This window comes from Trachemys scripta, chromosome 3 (genome assembly GCF_013100865.1).
Source record: "Trachemys scripta elegans isolate TJP31775 chromosome 3, CAS_Tse_1.0, whole genome shotgun sequence".
Lineage (NCBI taxonomy): Eukaryota > Metazoa > Chordata > Testudines > Emydidae > Trachemys > Trachemys scripta.
In genome coordinates this window covers 29,254,782-29,261,324 of record NC_048300.1, presented here as the reverse complement: position 1 = coordinate 29,261,324, position 6,543 = coordinate 29,254,782, and the positions used below count along the sequence as shown (strand labels likewise).

The 6,543-nt window shown below is 47.8% G+C and overlaps 1 protein-coding gene across 23 annotated transcripts in view; it reads left to right on the top strand.

Moving 5' to 3' along the window:
• The first annotated feature begins 2,716 nt into the window (after positions 1 to 2,716).
• The window catches only part of NRXN1 (neurexin 1), a 1,212,452-nt gene continuing 1,208,625 nt past the window's right edge, over positions 2,717 to 6,543 (top strand). For 22 of the 23 annotated variants that reach the window (XM_034764365.1, XM_034764364.1, XM_034764372.1 and 19 more), the window contains exon 1: positions 2,717 to 2,844. The gene's annotated coding sequence lies outside the window, so the exon portion shown is untranslated. Of the gene's footprint in view, positions 2,845 to 6,217; positions 6,499 to 6,543 lie in introns of those variants that run through there. The other variant, XM_034764344.1, reaches the window with a different exon arrangement.

Sequence of the window (6,543 nt, the reverse complement as noted above, 5' to 3'; positions counted from 1 at the left end):
TTACATATCTAGCGAAGCTCTTATTCACATTACTTAACATGTTGCTTGGTAACCTCCTCAAACCTGTCATCTGTGAAGAAGGCTGCCTTAAAAAATTACATGGATAACAGTGGGATTTAACAATGGGAATGAAGTAATAGTTTTCTGACATTATTTGTTTTGGGTGGTTAATCCAAACTAAGTTTTTAGTGTCCTGGAAGGCTGACAGTAGAACTATACAAATAATTTTCAAAGAACTTAGTGGTGGCCCAATATCAAACTGCCTTTCGGGTTCTTTTGATATTACAAATTTCAGTCTATATTTGCAAAAGATTCCGGACCCTAGGCAGAGGTTCTCACATACAAACCACTCACAAGCACCTCATTCCTAATTCTTCAAGACCCTGTGTAATAAATCCATGGCTACAAATAATAAACATTAAGTCACCCCAAGCTATGCACATGTGGCATTAGGAATAGAACCTAGGACAAGAGCTGGGTTAAATCTGGACAAATATGATGACTAGATTCAGACAAAACATAAAATTAAAAAGGGAAGAAGAAATAAGAAATGTCTAAATATTTTGACATTTTTTAGATGAATTGTTTCAACATTTCATTTTGAAACAACACTTTGGAATCAAAATTTCATTTCAAAATGTCATTTCAAATCAACATTTTATTTAAAAAATTCACTTCAAAACAATGTTCAAAACATTTTATTGGACTCAAATGCATTTATTTTTGTTTTTGTTGTTTCAGCAAGAAACAACAACAACAACAATCAGTTTCGGTTTGAAATTTACCAAATTTATGTATTTATTTTATTTTAATTTGTCGGTTCAGCCACCAAACTGAAAAATCAATATAATCTCTACCAATACCTTCAGATCCCAAACACAGTTTGAAACAAAGAAGAATCTTTAAAAGGGCATATATGTTCTGTAGACTGCAAACATTAGAGGGCAACATAGTCAAACATTCTAACAGGGCTTATGTTACATCCATAAGAGGGCAGTGATACATATAAAAACTAGCCAGTTGATGCTCCTGTCCCTTTGGATTTACATCCAACAGCTGTAACAAATCCATGACAACGAACAGTGAACACCATTTCACTACATATATTATCTGGGGTAGAATGCAGGAGCTTTGACTTAAAAAAACACAGCTCTTTTAACATCCAAACTAAAGGGGGAGCTCTGCTAGCTGTGTTAGTATTAGGGCTTTCATCCTGTTTAGACTACAGCCATCAAAACGTAACAGTGGCATACACAGCTGTCATCCAGTAGGAGACAGTGATGCACATGCACACTAGGTAGTATATTACAGTAGGATCCTCCTCCTATATTTGATGAGTTAATAGTTTCTTCCCCTGTGTGATAGATTGCCACTCCATTGCTCTTTAATGGCTCCAAGCGGGGGGTGTCTTTTGCTACCCTCTCTCCCTCAACAGTTCAAGTACAGGTGGTGTGATTTAATAAGTGGAGTACAGGATGTGGCCTTATCCCTACAGTGCAGCTGGAGCAATCAACAAGCTGCTTCCATTGTCTGCTCTCCCATCTTCTTTCTTTTAGGGATATACCAGGCAAGGTGAGGGTGACTCCTCCCCCCCCCCAAGTCGCTGGAAGGCTTTGAAGGAACAAGCTCTCCTTTTCCTTCCTCTGTAACAGGAAAACACACAGTGCTTCAAGCAGGGCTAATGAGAGAGGGCACAAGAGGAAACAACTGTACCAGGGCCCCAACCTCTGGAACCCATCCCCCCAATGTCAGTAACATCTGAGTAAATAAAATGAAATGGGAGGGGGTGGGAGCCCAGCAAACATGATGTACTGGGGGTCCCAAATTTCTCTCAACAAGCCTGGCTACAGGAAACAGGATCCATGCCCCTCCCCACTTTGAGCAGAGTTTCCAAAGCTGGGGGAAATTCTATGCATAGTGTGCTGCTACTCCACCAGGCTCAGACTGAGGTAACTATTGTCACTGCAGGAGGGGAAAGGGGGCCAGGGAGTCATCTGACAGAAGATTCCCTGTGGATTTGAGGAAGCAGGCCTTACACTGCTAGCCCCCCTAAGAAAGGAGATAGGGGAAGGGCCTCAGGCTTTCCCCAAATACCCAAGGAAAGGTCAGACTTGCCCGCAGCCACCCAAACATAATGGGAGACAAAGATAAAGGCTACTGACCTTGTTACCCACACCTAAGATACTGAAAGTGCTGTGGGTTCTAGATACTAGGTGGGGTACTGCCTGAATGCGAGAGCTGGGGATTAATTCAGTGCCCTGGGACTCCCTAAAGGCTGACCTTGGGTGACAGGGTGGGAGTTTTGTCTCCTGCAGACAGAGGCTGAGCTGTGGAGGAGCGTGACAGGCCCTGCAGCACCGGGCGGGGCTAGCCAGTGCCTATTGTGGAAAGCCTGTGAAGTTGGTATGAGGATTCAGTGTTCCTATCCATACAAACTGAGTCATGAAGAATTTACAGCCCCCTAGGGACAGGCTCACATCTTGGTGCAACTTCCCTGATTCCACTGTGTTTACGCCTGGGAGGCATTTGGCCCGTTTGAAAAGATGCAGGTCCTTCTGCTCAGATTGATGTGACGGCTCTGTCTAGAGTCTGTGTAGGGAGATGCTGCTGTCCACGGTGCTGCAGAGAGCACAGCTCCTCCCTCCTCTTGCAGACAGGCAGCACCAGGCGTCATGTGACCGTCCCCTCCTTTCTGTTCCCCTCCCTCCCTCCTGGAGATAGAAGCTCAAGCCTGACGCCGCTGAAAAGGCAACTGCACTTGCCTTATTCAAAGACCTAAGGAAATTCTCTTTGACCGACACATGCTTCGAGCTCTGTTACAAGCTAAAGAGAAAATCCATGCAGGTAAATGACTGGCTCCTGGTTTGTGGGATATGGGGAAAGAGAGGTTGGGGAGGAAAGCCCCCATTTAACAGAGCTTGGATCTGCCGGATGCAAAAGGGGCTGGTTGGTTTGCGTGCAGCGTTTTGAATAGGTAGATGGCAAGGAGATGAGATGGTGGAACTGAGGTAGTAAGTTAAAGGTTGGATGCGGTGATTTATGATCAATTGCAAGGCAGACTGGTGGTTTGGACACTCAGAAAATGAAATCAATCTTCGGCAATTTTTCTGTGTCTGCTGCTTTGATTAAATGTGTGAAATCAGAGCGGCAATGGAAAAGAAGATATTTTGGATGGGGGGGGCTGACAGAAACAGAGGGCTTATGCAGGGAGTACATTGATATTTTGGGACGTTTTTCACGGGGAGCCAGAAAAAGGACACCCAGCTGCATTTATATATCTTTGAACCTGTTAAGGTACCTGCCGATGGCATGCGTTCTTAGAGGGGTAGAAATTATATCATAAACATATTAAAATAAATATAACTGCAGACTGTACGGGTAACAAAATAGATCATTCCAGTCGCTTAGGAAAGAATTTGGTTCTAGAAATTAGTAGAAATGAAAGAAAAAGATAAATGATACTGTTAAGACTGCTTTTGAATTAGGGCGCTTCTCTCTTTGGTTGTTTTTCAGATCCTTTTATTTCATCCTGTAATTTGTGCACTCTCTAGGTCTTCCCCGCACCAGGAGACAATCCTATGGATATTTATACAATAAGGATTCCGCCAAGGGTTGTATATGTCTACTGACCTGCCATTTATTAAGGACTGATTGACCTATGGGTGTCTCTCCTTTCAAAAAGCTCAGTTAGGGCACCTGTGACTAAAACATATTTTTTAAGAATAAAATGGGTATGAAGGGGAGCAGAAAAGCATTTTACTTAACCGATGGGTAGCGGAGTCCAGTATTCTCACCTTATGTTTTTGTATGGGGGGAGGTTTGTACCCGAGGGTCCACTTAAAACATGTATGCTAAATAATGTGCCCCCTTTTAAAAATAAAGCTGCCTTTCGTGCTTTCAAAATGACTAGACAGACAGACTGTGCTGTTTATCGATAGTATATGAAATGTAGCGGTCATAATAAATAAGCAGTTAGGGTTTCCCCCCCCTTTCCTCTTTCTTGCTTTCTCTCTCTCTCTCTCTCTCTCTCTCTCTCTCTCCCCTGTTGTTGTGATATGTGCGTGTATGTATGAAAGAGAGAGAAAAGCAGCATAGACAGCTAGGCAGAGAGAGAGAGAGTGCCATCAATTTCATCTAGAAAAGATCTTGAAGTGGGATCCCCTGGCTCTATGGCTCTCCGCTGACAGCTGTAGGGATCGCTCTGTCATTCACTCCAGGCTCACACCTTCCCTATGTACACACACACACACACACACACACACACACACACACACACACACACACCAGCTGGTCATTTCCCCCGTCCTCCTCTTCCTGATCTCCACCTTCCCTACACGTTCACACTACACACTGAACCACTCCTGCTGTACATCCCTCCTCCCCCTCAACACATACATATAACTGCTTTTTTCACACTCCCTCTAGATGTGCACCTCCCTTGGTGTCCTCACTCACACACAGGACACCTTCCCACACATAATCAACCCCATTTATGTGGCTCCCCCACATACACAAAATCACCCACCTGTGCCCCTTCCTGAACCTCTATTCCTGGGGTCCCACCTAAGGTGACCAGACAGCAAATGTGAAAAATCGGGACAGGGGGTGGGGAGTAATAGGAGCCTATATAAGAAAAAGACCCAAATATCGGGACTGTCCCTATAAAATCAGGACATCTGGTCACCCTAGTCCCACCTGACATACACAATCATCCCGTCCCTGCACTCACTCTACTCCCTCCCTCCCTTCTGGCTCCCTCCTGCTACACACACACACACACACACAATTACCCTATAGTGAACCCCTGCGCCCCTCCCCCCCACGCACCCCCCTCACGGTGTCACATGCTCACAGTCTCTCCCACTCTTCACTACTCCCCTCCATACTTATGCAGACACACAACTCATCACCACGACACCCCCAAAACTCAAAATGACTCCCCCATACACAGTTAATCCACTTCCACACACGTTATAACCCACACAAAGCTCCACCCGTCCCTTTCACATACATATATGAAACCAATCTAGACAAACAGTGCCCCATCAGTCGCACAAGGACCCACAATCACAATGTCACATGCACACACAAGGCTCCTCCACTCATACATCCCCCCTTTCGAGTCCTAGACACAAGAGAAACCGATACAGTAACACACATTCGTCCCTTTCCCTTCACGTACACACAGTAACCTCCTACTACTCTGTCTCATTCAGACACATAAAATTACCCCGTTTTTCTCTCTTGCACACAATGTCCCATACACAATGACGCTATCATACAAGCACTATAGTAAGTTGACACCCCCGAGTGATCCCCTCTCTTACCCACACAGACCCCCCCATACACAAACACACACACACTGACCCCACAAAAACACACGGCTGCTCTCTCTCTCCCACACACGCACAGACATACCAATCACACACATTTCTTCTCTCTCCCCACCCCACATACAGATGATCCACAATCTCACATACACTGACCCTCACACATTACCCCCCCACACACACACACACAGAGACCCACAGTCACACACACACTGACACCCCACAGAGCCACAGTCACAAACGCATTGACACCCGCAACAGACCCAGGGCACAGTCACACACACTGACACCCCCCCCGCCCACACACATACTAACTCCCTCAGACTGGCCCACAGTCACGCGCACTGTTCTCCCCCCCCCCACACACACACAGTCACATACACACACTGCCTCCACACGCAGACAGACCCTCCAGTCATGCACACACACAGACCCACAGACGCCTCCCCCCTCCGAACACGAGTGGGAGAGGGCTGGAGGCTGCGGACAGAGGGAGGGAGGGAGGCAGGGGACTCCGTGACTGTAGCCAGGCAGCAGCGGGAGCTGCGGGGGTCTGTCCCGTTTGGGCAGCAGCTGGGTGGGCAGTGAAATCTTTTCTCTGTCCCCGGCTGCAGGGAGTGGAGGAGCCGGTCAGCCGGGCGGGGCGGGGCGAGCGGAGGAGCCCGGGCAGGGTGGAGCTGCCTCGGGTGCTGAAGCCTGAGCACCGGGGCCGGTACGTGCGGAGCAGCCGCTCAATGCGGTACAATAAATTAATGCTGGATACGAGGAAAGGGCGTTAATTGGACCCTGCGCTGCTGTGTCCGGACGCTCCATGCCCGGGCTGGGGCAGGCATGAGCAGGGCGGAGGCGGCTGGGGCTGCTCTGCTGGGGCTTGTCTGGGGTTGCCATCTCCTGGGGTGACACGTTTCCAGCAGGCGCTACCCAGTGTCTCTGATCGTCCAACGCCATTGCCGAGGGCTGGCACCGACTAGGGGGATAACAAAGGCCGGGGACAGCCTCGTTGGTGCCTGCCTACTTTGCATTGCGTGGTGCTCGCAGTAGGTGACTGGCGATTAGTCGCTGTGGCTGCTGTCCATGAAGTTTCCAGTCCCCCTGCTCCCCTTGGGTACTGGTTCCTCTGGGGAACAACAAGCAAACATCGTTGAAGTTGAGAAGAGGCAAACAAAATGTAAGGGGGAGCACTTAGCGGCTCAGCACACGCCGGGCGCGTGGG